At 41.0% G+C, this 16,110-nt stretch overlaps 1 long non-coding RNA gene across 1 annotated transcript; it reads right to left on the reverse strand.

Moving 5' to 3' along the window:
• Positions 1 to 1,218: 1,218 nt before the first annotated feature.
• Positions 1,219 to 15,719, reverse strand: LOC131277041 (uncharacterized). The gene is made up of 3 exons (XR_009184234.1): positions 15,656 to 15,719; positions 2,630 to 2,777; positions 1,219 to 1,522 (listed from the first exon to the last, which is right to left on the reverse strand). It is a non-coding gene; the product is annotated as an uncharacterized lncRNA (long non-coding RNA).
• Between the last annotated feature and the right edge of the window lie 391 nt (positions 15,720 to 16,110).

Here is a 16,110-nt window from a genome sequence, read left to right on the forward strand (position 1 = left end):
AAGTACTCCAGTAATCTGGATTAAATCTCAACCTGATTCAGTTGGGCCACACCTTAATTGAAGTACCATCTTGAAGAGATCTTATTTACAATGGATCTACACCTACCATAATGGGGACCAAGACAAGGACATGTCCAAACTGGGGCAAACAACTTAATCCACCACAATGTTCCCACAGTTTAAAAAAATAAAAAGATTAAAGAGACAATGATGGGGAGCATATATAACTCAGTGGCTGAGCATTTGCTTCCCATATACGAGGTCCAGGGTTTAATCCCCAGTATCTCCTAAAAAAGAGAGAGAGAGAGAGAGAATGATAATTAAATACAGTTCATGATCCTGGATAGGATATAATAATGGAGAAAAGGCTCAAAAGGACATCATTAGGACATGGGAGAAAAAGGGAATATGGGCTATAAACTTTATATCAATGTTAAATTTCTTGAACTTGGTAACTGCACTTAACTTGGTTACATAAGTGAATATTCTTGTTCTTAGGAAATGTACATGGATGTATTAAGTGTTTAAGAAACATGACATATACAACCAATTCTCAAATGTTCAGAAATTAGAGATATATTGATAGAAGGATAAATAGAATGATTCAGCAAATGTACCAAAGAATTAAAATTGGTGGATCTATTGTATCTGGGGGAGTAGGGGTATGTTAGAGTTCTCTATGTTTTTTGTTTGTTTGCAACCGTCCTGTAAGTTAGAAATTTGTATTCCAAAATACAAATTTTAAAGAGAAAAAAGAATAATGTAGGGGTATTTGTCCTATCAGATATTATAAAGTAACACCAATGAAAATATTGTGGCATTTGGGCAAGGGTAGAAACAGAAAATGGAACAGAATAAAGTATCAAGAAATGAACTTCTGTGACTTTGTCTGAAAGACAGATTTTTTATTATTATTATTAGGAAACCCCCAAATATTGCCCTACTCCCCAGACTGAAGCCCCATGTGTGAAATCAGCAATTTTTGGCTTCCTGGGGAACTTAGCATAAAAACAAAACTAAAAAGACTATTAATGGGTTTCAGCTCTTCAAAGTATACTCACTGCACTCCCCCACCCACTCAATACACACATAACCCACACAATCCTGTGTCCTGGCTGCGGTTACTACTTCCTACTGAACCCAAAGGTCTCTCCCTTTCCTGTTTAACACAAGTGGAAACACAAAATATACAAACGCAGGTTTATACCATTCCAAGCGTATATTTTTATTTTACAATGTAAGTATTTTTGGAAATACATCAGGACATGTATGGTAAATGTTAATACTGCCTCTTTATGTGTGAAGGAGAGTATTACAGGGATTTATTACAGAGAAATAGTACAGCCCTCAAGAAGGTGGCATGGGGAGTCACCATCAGGAGGAAAGGCATTATGAAATCTTATTCCTGAAGCTCTGAGAATCCTTGGGTTGGACCGGTGGGATAGGAGGTGGCTGTGGGGACGGGCAGACAGACTGTTGGGGTGTACCAGGATCTGCTGCTGCCATCTTTTCTTGGTCTAAACTAGAAAGAGAAGAAGAAGAAAAGCGACAGAAAATAAAGGAGCCAAAATGAGCCAAAAACTGGGTCCTAAACTGGAGAACCCAGAGCTTTCAGCAAAGAAAAATGAGTGTGTCAGCGGGTGAAACCCTGAGCCATATCCCCTTATGGTTACTCCCTCCCCAGTCTCCCTAGATGTCAAACACTGCTTCTCCCATCTCTTAGAAATAGATATTCCTTCTCCCCTCTCTCAAGAATATTCCAAGATAAGAAGTGATACCTATTTTTCATATATTATTAATGGTATTTAAAAATGCCATGCAGAAAAAAGTGACTTCTGCTCTTTCTCTGAAAATAAATATTTATAGTATCTTTATATAGTAATACAACACAAAAATGATACTGCAAACATGTTATCAAACAAGAATGTGTATGTGTGTTTGTATATACACATTTTGGGGTGCAAAAATGATAACCTGAGCATGGGAGCGCTACATGATGATGACACGTTTGTTTTGTAACTTCACAACTTTTACTGTACACGTATGGTTTATGTATGTTCATGTACAAATGATATACTTCAGTAAAACTATTTAAAATATATAAATATTACATAAGCAATACTCACACCTACACAATGAGCTGATGTAATAAGTTCGTGTAATAAAACGCATCTATGATACAACAGTATGCCCTGACTATAAAGCCCGACAGTCCTATAACTCTGGAAGGACTGGGTTTATTTCACTTTTAGAGGCATGCACACATTGCCAACAGTTCCAAGATGTATTTCTTTGAATTTCTTGGTGTACTTGAGGGGAAAAGAAAGTGGGGAGGGGGGAGGTTGTGATTAATTACTCAGTGCTAGTAAAAGATTCCTCTTGCTTATAATTGGGAAGTGGGATGATTTAGCCAAAAGTGTCAATCAAACTGCATTACCAAATTTAAGAACATTTCAACAAGGAACTGATTTTATAAATGTGTTGGGATGTGTTATACAGAGAATTATAAGACTGAAACAAAGAAATACATTCTCTACTTTGAGTATAACTTACATACTTATTCCTAAGCAAAATCTAAGTTTTACAAATAAAGGAATACCCAAATTAGAATTATAGTATTTCAACTCACCTGTCTAACATGTTTTTAAATGCTTTAGCATCTTTCAGCTTCTGTAAGAGTTTCCATTTGGCTCTTCTACTGCCTCCAGAGCTGCCTGCCGCTCCAAACTCACTGTCACATCCTCATCTGCATACTAGGGCCTCTCATGGGTTGTGTGCTACATAGTAATGTAAGCAGGTTATTTTTTATCTAACATCTTATATTATAGCTGACATTTAAATTTAGAAGTTCAAAATTAATTTGGAGGATCCAAAGAATATTACCATTCTTAAATGTGAGAAAATTACAGATGAAAATACATTTCTTCTGAAATTGAGTGCTAAGCTTCAGATTTCTCATATATGAATATACTAAAAAATATCACCAACAATATCAACCCATACACCTTATAGCTAAACAGCCAGAGTTTATTATCACAGCTTAGAAAACATTTGGGGGAAAAATCTTACTGTAGGCTAAGAGCTAAAAAAATTCACATAATCAGTTATATGACAAATATATCTCCCCAATGGTCATATAGCAGATCTTTAATATTGTTGCTCTTGCACTCAAGCTGGAATTTTTGTTTGTTGTTTTTATTGTGGTAATATATATTAAATTATATACATATATAATAATGTATTCATATATTTATATATTATAAATAAAATTTGCCATTTTAACAATTTTTATATGTATAATTGGGGCACTGATTACTTTAACAAGTTGTGCTAACATCCCTACCTTTTTTAAAAAAAATATTTATTTTTATTTATTTCTCCCCACCCCCTCATTGCTTGCATTTGCTGTGTGTTCATTATGTGCTCATCTTCCTTTTAAGAAACCGAATCCAGGACCTCACATGTGGTAGGCGGGAGCTCAATTGCTTGAGCCACATCCAGTTCCCATCCCTACCTTCTATTACTAAAACTTTTATCACCTAAAACAGAAATTATTTACACATTAAGAAATAATCCTCCATTCCCTCTTTCCCCAGCCCCTGGTAACCTCTAATCCACTTTCTTTCTCTATGAATTTGCTTATTCTATATATTTCTTATAAGTGGAATCATAGAATATTTGTCCTTTTGTGTCTGGCTTCTTTCACTTAGCATAATGTTCTCAAGGTTCAGCCATGCCGTAGCATGTACTAGAATTTCATTCCTTTTTATGGACAAATAATATTCTATTGTATGGATATACCAAATTTTGTTTATCTACACATCTGTTGATGGACACCTGGATTATTTCCAACTTTTGGCTACTGTGACTAATGCTGCCATCAACACTGGAGTACAAGTATGTGTTTCAGTCTCTATTTTCAATTTGTTAAGGTATATAGCTATAAGCAGAATTGCCAGGTCAAATCCTATGTTTAACTTTTTGAGGAACTGCTATACTGCTTTCTACAGCAGTGGCACCATTTTACATTCCCACCAAAATTCAAAGGAATTCCAATTTACCCACATCCTCACCAACTCACACCATTCTAGTAGGTGTGAAGTGGCTAAAATGGCATTTAATGCTTCCATTTTGGCGGTTACTTAAAGAGCCATCCCCTGATTATATGTATGTGTAGATTTTCATCACTGGGTTTAAAATTAAAGAGTTAGACAGACATAATGTAACAAGTTAAAGTAACTCTAAAGTTGGGAAGCAGATGTGGCTCAAGCAATTGAGCTCCTGCCTACCACATGGGAGGTCCCAGGTTCAGTTCCTTGTGACTCCTAAAAAAGATGAGCAAGACAGTAAGCTGATGCAATGGGCTGGCACAGCAAGGTGACACAACACACGCAACAAGGCAAGGAGCATAGGTGGCTCAAGATATTAGGCGCCTATCTCCCACATCGGAGGTCTCAGGTTTGGTACCTGGTACCTCCTAAAAAGAACAGAAAAGCACACAATGAACAGACACAGCAAGTGCAAACAATGAGTGGGTGAGGAGAAATAAATAAAATAAAACTTTAAAAAAACTCTAAAGTCATTTCAGTGAGATATATGAGAAAATATATTAAATATTAATATTAGGTTAGGTCAAAGATTCATTAATACATAAGTGGTACTGGGCAGATATTTAAAGTGCATTTCAAGTAAATCATCCATAAAAGGTCTATTAGGAAAAGGGAGTGGTTCTCAAAGTATGGGCCAACAAACCCTAATGGTCTCCAAGATTCTTTCAAGGGATCCACAAGGTCAAAAATATTTTCTTAATAATACCAAGGCATTATTTAACTCTTCTCTCTTTCTCTAACAAGAGTGTATGAAATTTCCCAGAGGCTATATGACATGTGATGATCCACAGCTTTTATTCACCAATGGTTTTGTAATATTAGTGCAAGTATCAAAATAGTAAAAAAAAATGCAAATAGCATCTTAATATTATGAAAATAGTTGAGCCTTGCAAACACGCTAAAAGCATTTCTGGTTCCCCCAGGGCTCCACACACATTTGAAAACAGCAGAATTAGGGTAATGAAATCTGCCGGCAAGTGACAGCAGGTACAGAGCACGCTCTTCAAATTAATGCTGCCCACAAGTTAGGAAAATTTGAATTATCTCATGAACAACAACAAAAACTGGCAAAAATTTAAAACTCTAATGATAGTACATAAAATTAATATTTTTAAAACAGTAGAATTTCTAAAGAATAATAAAATTTCTTAATCATCTTGATTTGGTCATTTTACCTAATGAAGCAAGATTTACCTTTTTTAAAACTAAAATGTTCTAAAGTTCCTAACAATTGGAATTAATATAGGCAGACTTGTTAGAAAAATAATCTGGCTTAGACTTTTAAAAAGCTCTCTGTAATGGCTGGGCCTGCATGTACCCCAGAAAATCGTGTTCTTAAAGCTAACCCATTCCTGTATGTGTAAACCTATTGTAAGTAGGATGCTTTAATGAGGTTACTTCAGTTAAGGCATGGCCTAGGATGGGTCTTAATCCTCTTTACTGGAGTCCTTTATAAGAAAATGTAATTTGGACAAAGAGCAAGAAAACAAAGGAAGGAAGAACTGAAAGCAATGAAACCAGGAAGAGATGGGAGAGACCAACAGGCACTATCATGTGCCTTGCCACTTGGCAGAGAGCCCAAGGATCGCTGGCAGCCCGTCTTCAAAAGGAAAGCATCACTTTGATGGTGCTTTGATTTGAACATTTTTCTCAATCTCAAAACTGTAAGCTAATAAATTCCTATTGTTAAAACCTATTTTATGGTATCTGCTTTCAGCAGCCTAGCAAACTAAAATACTTTCTCTCTTATTGTCTTTGATACGACAGTTTGGTCCTTTTTAATTTTTATAATATCTCTACTAGTACATTTTAGAAAAGCTTAACAAAAAGAAAACTCACAACTACTTTTCTTAAATATGCATAAGACTTTAGCATCTGCATATTGTCTTAAGACCTCCAGAAATACATTTTTCTTACTTTACAGAGAAAAAGCTTTGAATTGTATTTTGTAAGACAACAAGTTTTCATGATGAGTATGAGGAAGGATACTCCAAAAGAAGGTATGAGATGCAATAACTCAGTAAAATATCAATTAAAATATGAGCTATTTTAATAAGAATTACCTGACTAAAACAAAAATAATTTTGTCTAAGTTGGAGGGTAATTAAAAATGAGGTAGAATTAAAACACTTGTCAATAAAATGTAAAACATTAGAGAGGGTAATCAGAGTTAAAGTGTTCAAGGTCATTTGATGGATTTAAGTTGATTTTGTATGTTTTAAGTTTAAAGGTAAACTCTAAAAGGACAAAGTGACACACACACACTAAAAACAGGGAAGTAAACTTGACAGTTTTCAAAAATTAGAGAAAAAGCTGACAGAATAGAATTACAAGTCTAAACATTCAAATATAATATCTTAATGGAGAACTTCCAGGAAGATGGTGACTAGAAAGACATGGGACTCTCTTCTCCTCCAGAAAAGTAGCTAGAGGACAGGCTGAAACAGCCTGGAAAAGATCTAGGGTTTAGGACACCAGGAGAAGGTTGGACACTGCCCAGAGGAGAGAGGGACAAAGAAGGGGAACCATGACAGCAGACGTGTGAGCTGAAACCAGTGGAGACACTGCCGGCACCCTCCCCCACACAAAAGGCCTCACACTAACGATACTCAGGTCTCTGGTACAGCCGCTACAAAGGGGATTCCAGGGATCCACCCCAGGAAAGGGGAGAGAGAGAGACACGCCTGAATGCTGACTCAGCTTCTGGCTCACGAATTTGGTGTGCTGTGTCCGACTAGCCCTTCCAGGGAGGGGGGACTGCACCATTGTTTGCCCTGAGAGCTGGCTGGGGATTGGAGAAATCCAAACCTCTCAATTTCTCTCTCTTTTAGCCAGAACTGATTTTTGAGAATGCTCCTCCCCAGGAAAGGGGAGAAAGAAGGACACAGCCTAAGGCTGACTCAGCTTTTAACCCACAAATTTGGTCTGCTGTATCCCACCAGCCCTTCCAGGCCAGGTGGGGCTGCACCATTGTTTGCCTGGAGCCAGCCAGGGGCTAAAGAGATACCACCCTCCCGACTTTCCTCTCTACTAACCAGGACTAACTGTTGAGGAGGCAGAGCGGAGTGGAAATATTTCCTACCTGGAAAAAGGGAGGGGGCTGCCAGTGAAAGAGGGAGAACTGTCTCAGAGAAAGTTTCAATTACAAGGCTCTTAGCCCGCAGGCAAGAACATCTATCACATTGATCCAGTCTGTACCTCAATAAACACACTAGGACCTGGCACTGAACTGAGAAGGTTGCCAAAGCACACCATCTGCTGGCAGACCAAGGATGTGCATGTGAGAAAATTAAAAACAAGAGAGGCTTTTCCCCACCTGTATAGTCTCCCTCCCCAAGGCGCTAGGAAGTAGGTCTGCAACCAATTACTGGGTCCAGAGTCCAGTTTCGAGTAAGTAGCAGGGACAACCCTAACAATCCAGGTCAAACCAAAAATCAAAGTGCAGCTGTAACACACAGCCTCCCACCACTAAATCCCTACAGAAGAGAAAGAAATTGAGCATCTGAGTAAACTACATCCTAATCAGATGCTTATACATCAGCAAAAAATTATGAGCCATACTAATAAAATGGAAGACACAGCCCAAGAAAGGAATATATCAAAGCCACAGAAGAGAAGCTGGATTTGTGAGAACTAATTAACAAGATGCACACAAATTTCCAAAATCAAATTACTGAGTTGAAAGACAATAGGGCTAAAGAGAGAAAGGACATCAAGAAGACACTGAGGGGAAGCGGACTTGGCCCAGTGGTTAGGGCGTCCGTCTACCACATGGGAGGTCCACGGTTCAAACCCCGGGCCTCCTTGACCCATGTGGAGCTGGCCCATGCGTAGTGCTGATGCTCGCAAAGTGCTGTGCCACGCAGGGGTGTCCCCCACGTCGGGGAGACCCATGTGCAGGGAGTGCACCCCATAAGGAGAGCCGCCTAGCGCAAAAGAAAGTGCAGCCTGCCCAGGAATGGCGCCACACACACAGAGAGCTGACACAACAAGATGACGCAACAACAAAAAAAAGAAACACAGATTCCTAGTGCCGCTGACAACAGCAGCAGCGGACAAAGAAGAACATGCAGCAAATAGACACAGAGAACAGACAATGGTGGGGGGGGAATAAAATAAAATAAAATAAATAAATCTTTTTAAAAAAAGAAGACACTGAGGGGAAGTGGATGTGGTTCAACTGATAGAGCATCCACCTACCATATAGGAGGTCCAGGGTTTGAACCCAGGGTCTCCTGGCCCATATGGTGAGCTGGCCCACACGCAGTGCTGCAGCGCACAAGGAGTGCCATGCCACACAGGGGTGTCCCCCGCATAGGGGAGCCCCATGTGCAAGGAGTGCACCCTGCAAAGAGAGACGCCCTGTGCAAAAAAAGTGCAGCCCGCCCAGGAATAGTGCCGCACATACGGAGAGCTGATGCAGCAAGATGATGCAATAAAAAGAGACACAGATTTCTGGTGCTGTCAAGAATACAAGTAGAGGGAAACGGACTTTGGCCCAGTGGTTAGGGCGTCCGTCTACCAGATGGGAGGTCCGCGGTTCAAACCCCAGGCCTCCTTGACCCGTGTGGAGCTGGCCATGCGCAGCGCTGATGCGCGCAAGGAGTGCCATGCCACGCAGAGGTGTCCCCCGCGTGGGGGAGCCCCACGTGCAAGGAGTGCGCCCATGAGGAAAGCCGCCCTGCGTGAAAAGAAAGAGCAGCCTGCCCAGGAATGGCGCCGCCCACACTTCCCGTGCCACTGATGACAACAGAAGCGGACAAAGAAACAAGACGCAGCAAATAGACACCAAGAACAGACAACCAGGGGAGGGGGGGAAATTAAATAAATAAATAAAATCTTTAAAAAAAAAAAGAATACAAGTAGATACAGAAGAACACACAGCGAATGGACACAGAGAGCAAACAAGAGGGGGTGGGGGAGGAAGGGAGAGAAATAAAATAAATCTTTAAAAAAAAAGACATTGAGCAGCAGAAAGAAGAATTTGAAAACCTGAATGGAAAAGTAATAGCAGTCATGGGAATGAAAGACATACTAGGTGAGGTAAAAAGCCACATTAGAGGCATACAACAGCAGACTTGAGATGATAGAAGAAAGAATAAGTGATACTGAAGACAGAACAGCTGAAATTGAAGAGAGAAAAGAATGAAAAAAATTGAGCAGGGGCTCAGAGAGTTGAATGACAACATGATATGCAACAACATATGTGTCATAGGAGTACCAGAAGGAGAATAGAAGGGGAAAAGGGCAAAAGAGTATTTGAGGAAATAACAGCAGAAAATTTCCCAACTCTCACACAAAAAAAAGAACTTACATGTCCAAGAAGCACACCGTACCCTATTAGAATAAATCTGAATGGACCTAATTAAACACACATACTACTCAGAATATCAATTGTCAAATAAAAAGAAAATTCCCAGAGTAGCAAAGGAGAAGCAAACCATCAGGTACAAGGGACACCCAGTAAGACTAAGTGTGGATTTCTCATCAGAAACCATGGAAGCAAGAAGAGTGGTATGATACAATTAGGATACTGAAAGAGAAGCACTGCCAGCCAATAATTTTTTATCCAGAAAAATTATCCTTCAAACATGACATATTTTGAGTATAAAATATTCACAAACAAATAGAAACTAATAGAGTTCATAAAAAAGAATCCACCTTTGCAGGAAATATAAAAGGGAGCTTTACAGCCTGAAAAAAAAAGACAGGAGAGAGAGGCATGGAGTAGAGTATAGAAGAAAGAATAGCAGAAAAGATAACCAAAAGAGTAAAAAGACAAAAATATGATATGACATATGAAAACCAAAGAATAAAATGGTGGAAGTAAATAATGCATTTACAGTTATCATTAAATGTGAATGGATTAAACTCTCCAATCAAAAGATATGGGCTGACAAAATGGATAAAAAACATGAGCTATCCATATGCTCCTTACAATAGACTCACTTAGATCCAGGGATACAAACCAGCTGAAACGAAAAGATTGGAAAAAGATACTCCATGCAAATAGTAACCAAAAAGAACAGGGAGAGCTATACTAATATCAGACTTTGAATGGAAAAAAGTTCTAAGACATACAGAAGGTCATTACATATTAATAAAAGGGACAATTCACCAGGAAGATATAACAGGCATAAATATCTATGCATCTAACCAGGGTGCCCCAAAATACATGAGGTAAACTCCAGCAAAACTGAAGGGAGAAATAGACATTTCTACAACAATTTTTGGGGACTTCAACACACCATTCACATCATTAGATAGAACAATTAGACAGAAGATCAACAAGGAAACAGAGAACTTGAACAACATGATAAACAAGTTAGAGCTAACAGACATATACAGAACACTGCATCCAAACTCAGTGGGTTACACATTCTTCTCAGGTGCCCATGGATCTTTCTCCAGGATAGACCACATGTTAGGGCACAGGAAGCTCTCAATAAATATAAAAAGATTGAAATTATACAAAGCACCTTCTCGGATCATATTGAAATGAAAATGGAAATAAAACACAGGAAAAAGGTAAATTTGAAAATGTGAGGAGGCTAAACAACACACACCTAAACAATCAGTGGGTCAAAGAAGAAATTGCAGTGAAATCAGTAAATATATCGAGACAAATGAAAACAAGAACACAACATATCAAAACTTATGAGATACAGCAAAGGCAGTCTTGAGAGAGAAATTTGTAGCCCTGAACACTTATATTTGAAAAAAGAAGAGCTAAACTCAAAGATTTAACAGAACTAGAGAAACTAGAAAAAGAAAAGCACACCAATCCTAAAGCAAGCAGAAGGAAATAATAAATACAAGAGCAAAAATAAATTAAATTGAGAAAAAAAGACAATAGAGAAAAATCAATGAAACCAAAAGCTGCTTCTTTGAGAAGATCAATAAATTGGCAAATCCCTAGCTAGACTAACAGAGGGAAGAGAGAGAAGATGCAAATAAATACAATCAGAAATGAAAGGAACAAAGTTACAACTTACCCCACAGAAATAAAAAGGATCATAAGAGGATATCATGAGGGAAACAGATGTGGCTCATATAATAGAGCTTCCACTCATACGGGAGGACCTGGGTTTGAACCCTGGGGCCTCTTGGTGCAAAAGAAGAAGAGAAAGTGTGAACATGTGGCAAGCCAGTGCTCACTCAAGTGCCCGCATCGTGAGCCAGTGACTGCGCAAGTGCCCACGTAGTGAGCCAGTACCCACATAAGTGAGCCACACAGCAAGATGATGACACATCAAAAGAGAGACAAGGAGACAGTCAAGGTGAAGCACAGCAGAAACCAGGAACTGAGGTGGCGCAATTGACAGGGAACCTCTCTCCCCATCAGAGGTACCCAGGATCAAACTCCAGTGAATCCTAGGGGAGAGAAAATGAAAAGGGAAGACAACACAGACAGCAAAAACAGCAGAGCAGGAGGAGGGGAAGGGGGGGAGTAAATAAATAAATAAATAGATCTTTTTTTTTAAGAGGGTATTATGAGAAACTGTATGCCAACAAACTAGACAACCAAGACGAAATGAACAAATTGCAGGAAATGCACAAACAACCTACATTGACAGTACAAGAAATACAAGAACTTAACAAACTAATCACCTTTAAAGAGATTGAATCTGTCATTAAAATCTCCCAACACAAAAAAGTCTAGGACCAGATGGCTTTACAGGTGAATTCTACAAAGCATTTCCAGATGAATTAACAATGCCCAGCCTCGTGGTGGGCAGCAGTGGGAATGCAGGTCCGCCTCTAGGCACAGACCCGGGCCTCAAAACTCTGGGCATGTGCAGTCTGATGGCTGATGACTGACTTTTTTTTTTTCCCAACAATTTTTTTTCTTTAGCTGAATTGACTTCTTGGGAAAAATGTTTCAATACATTAAATAAGTTCTCAATTTTCAAATAGTCAACTGAAAATAAAAAGTTGAAATGAAAATCATGCAAACTATTTTTAAAATAATATATATTTTACATTTTAAATGTGTTCATTTTAGAGAACTTTAATATGAATTTATAAAACAGTTTTGAAGTAAAAATTATATTCTTGAAATTCTGAACTAATATAATTTTTGATCAGCTAGGGGATGACTGGGGGGCCAGCTCTGCAGGTGGCCATTGTTCCAAAAGAATACAGCTTCAAAAGACATAGAAGACACGCGGAGAACTGACACAACAAGATGACACAACAAAAAGAAACACAGATTCCCGTGCCATGGACAAAGAAGACGACGCAGCAAATACACACAGACTACAGACAACCAGGGTGGGGGGGGAGGGGAGAGAAATAAATAAATAAATCTTTTTTTTTAAATCATGTCATAATATTAAAAAAAAAAAAAAAAGACGTAGAAGAAGCTCCTGGCACGTTGCTGGCCCTTTGCCACCCCCTCCACAGTGGGGTGGATTTCAGCTTGCACTCTCAGTGTGGGTTCCTGGCCCTGTGCGCCCACTGCAGTGACTGTAGTTCAATTCCAATATATCAGGTAGAAGTCTGAGGGACTAAGCAGGGGAACTTGTCTCAGGCTACCCCTCTAGGAGTTTATCCTGAGGGCAGAGAAGCAGCTTGCAGACAGCTGGACCCTGTGAGGAAGAATTAAGTTCATAGTGGTATTATTCACTATTGCCAATAAATGGAAGCAATCCAAGTGTCCATCAATCGATGAATGGATAAAGAAAATATGGTACATACATACAATGGGATATTAATATTATTCAGCCAAAAAAGTAATGAAGTTCTGAGACATGCAGTGACATGCCGGAATGCATAAGCCAGACACAAAAGGACAAAATTGTATGATTTCACTAATATGAAACAATTAGAATAAGCAAACTCATAATCGGCAACTAGAATATAGGTTACCAGGGGCTAGGGTGAGGGCAGGGAATGGGGAGTTAATGCTTAAATTGTACAGATAAATCCAGTGAAACTACCAAAACAAAATAAAACTCTACTAGGTGATTACAAAAGGATATAATTAAATTTTAACAACTAATGGAACGTCATGTAGTCACCAAGTAATGTTGTTATAAGACAATTTGCCAATATATGTTTTAAATGTAAACTGTGCAAAATACTTTGAAAAATAAATCCTTTCTTATTCAAGCTGTGACCACTTCTCAATCATTGAATTCATTCAATAACTGAACAACATGTATGTAACATCTCCTGGCACTGAAATGAACAGCAGGGATTTAAAGATGAATATTAATTGCCTCAGGGTACCAGTTCATAGATTAGTGGAGGAAATAATGAGAAAAAAGTTAAAATAATATCTCAGAATGTAACCTTATTTGGAAAGAGGGTCCCTGCAGATGGAATTAGTTAAAATGAGGTCAAACCGGATTAGGTAGGCCCTAATCTAATATGGCTGGTGTCCTTATAAGAAGAGGGAAATATGAAAACACAGACACCAAGGAGAAAGCCCTGTGAAGATGGAGGAGGCAGAGACTGAAGTGAGATATCCACAAGACAAGGAAAGCCAGAGCCTGCCAGCAATACCAGAAGCTAGAAGAGGCAAGGAAAGATTCTCCCTAAGGTTTCAGAGGGAGCACAGTCCTGCTGACACCTGGATTTCAGACTTCTGGCCTCCAGAACTGTGGAACCATAAATTCCTGTTGTTTTAAGCCACACAGTTTGTGGTACATCCTTATGGCAGCCCCAGGAAACCAAGACAAGTGGTAATTAAGAAGAGACGTAGGCTGAAGTTATTGTTGGCATCAGCAGCCCTTCCGAACATGAGAAGCCACAATCTAAACAATCCTGTTCTCTCCCATGAATAATAACACATCTGTCAGAGACAAATTATCGAATGTTTACTTTGTAATAAATACTCTGCTAAACATTTGTCTACTGTTTCAGTCCTTACAATTACCCTATGAGGTAGATTATAGCTTTCCACCAACCTGTTGGAGGGGAAACCCGAGATCCCACTGTATTAGGGGCCTTGCCAACAGCACAAAGCTGGCACGTCGTACTGCCCATATTAATACGTAGCAACTGAGCTCGCTACCATCGTCTCCTCCCAACTGCTCTTACTAAGAAGAGTCAGCCCACATCAGCTCAAGACGTACCTTGGGTCCATAATGAACCCTGACCTCTTCTTTAAAAAGTATTGATTGGAAAAGGCCAATCTCAAAAGGCTACATACCGTATGATTCCAAATATATCATTCTTGAAATGACAAAATGATGGAATTGGATATCAGATTAGTGATGGCCAGTTGATAGGTACAAGGGGGTCGAAGGGGTGGGAGGGGAGGTTGATAGGCTTGACTATCTTTATGGTGATGAAACAATTACGTATCTTGATTGTGGTGGAGGGGACACAAATCTACACATAATAAAATTGCATAGAACTACACACACACATACAAACGAGGGCATATAAAACCAAAACCCGAGTGAGGCCTGTGGGACCAACGTCAACTTCCTAATTTTGATAGTGCATCATAGGTGTGTACCATGTTACTCTTGAGGGAAATTGGGGTGAAAGGCTCATGGGAACTCTGCACTATTTCTGCAAGTTCCTGTGACTCTTACCATCATTAACAAAACCAAAATGTTAAAAAATAGAGCAACGAGACAGGGACCCGACAGTGCCCATGGAGTGGTTACGGAGGGTGGTGGAAGCAGTGGGCTTGGCTCTGTGTCCGAGGCCAGCGATGCAGGTTTCCAAGGCTTGATCTTGGAGGGAGCCCCTTAGAAATACCCTGAGGGGCGGTCGACTTCTACGTCCTTGCTTCTCTTGACCGCCGGATGGTTCTCCTCTGCCCCAAAGGCCAGTCTTCCTTTCCCTCCAGCATTCCACCTGCTGGCTTAGCCAGCCACTCCACAAGACCCTCTCTTGGGGCCCAAGCCTAACAATTCTTCCTATCGGGTGAAGAAAAGCGCCACCAGCTAATTTCCTCTCTGCACCCAAGGCACTACCTATAAGCTGACAGACAAGTCATTTTTTTTCAAACTCTGAGGAGTTTCTTATGATGGGAAAACTATTAGAGTCCACCACAAATGGGTATCGGACCTCGGTTGTTTTTTTTCCCTGAGTTCCTGGGACCTCTTCTGTGGAAAGCCGGCGCTCACCCACCGAGCCACAGCAGCAACCCTGAGTTGGTTTTTCCCTTTGTTTTGCTTGCGCTTTGTTTCTGTTTCCAGGAGGCACCAGGCACCGCCCTGGGCCTCCATGCGGGAAGCGGGCCCTCAACCCCTCTGCTCCCCTCTAACCGCTTGTAAAGCACCAGAATGGGGGGTTAAAAGAGGAGCCCCGAGTGTTCTTCACAGAGCAAAGCCAATCGCTGCGAAGCAACGGACGGTTGTGTCACCATCTCACGCCGTCGGGCCAAGGCCCTCCAAGGCCCCGGGGACCCCGTCCTCAGCCCATCCTCACGCGAGGGTGCAACCGCGAGCCCCTGAGGGGAGGAAATGGCCCGGATGACGTGGGGTTTCGATCCCCTAAGGCAGATTTTCTCTTCCGGGTGAGGCCTGCCCCGTCCCCGCATCCTGGGGGCCAGCCTTCCCCCCACCTCCCGCCCACGATACCTGTCACGGGGCGGCACCCCACCGAGCCGAGGAACGACAACATGGAGGCCGGCGGTTAACGGCCGCTTCGCGCCTTCCCCAGGAGGGAGCCACGGGGGGGGGGGGGGGGGGGGGGCGTGGCTGAGGGCGTGAGCCTCGCAGCCAACCAGAGCCAAAGGCGTGACAGGAGGACGCCTCTGATTGGTTGCCTGGAGAGCCCTCGCATCCAATCAGAACCAAATAACTGAGAGACCTGCTCCCTTGTCTCTAGGGCGTGTGACCCTGATGGCCTCGCTGTCAATCAGGGCGAAAGCTGGCCCAGGTAGGAGGGGCCCGTCGTGGGACACAGGTCTTGTCAGTCGGGGCCAAGAAGGGGAGGCTCGTCTTGGGGGCTCCTCTGGAGCGTGAGCCTCGATGTCAGAGCTCGGGGACCTCCAGAGGCCTCACCCCTGAGCCCTGTCAAGGCGCAGCGTCGA

This window comes from Dasypus novemcinctus, chromosome 31, assembly GCF_030445035.2.
Source record: "Dasypus novemcinctus isolate mDasNov1 chromosome 31, mDasNov1.1.hap2, whole genome shotgun sequence".
In the NCBI taxonomy this organism is placed as follows: domain Eukaryota; kingdom Metazoa; phylum Chordata; class Mammalia; order Cingulata; family Dasypodidae; genus Dasypus; species Dasypus novemcinctus.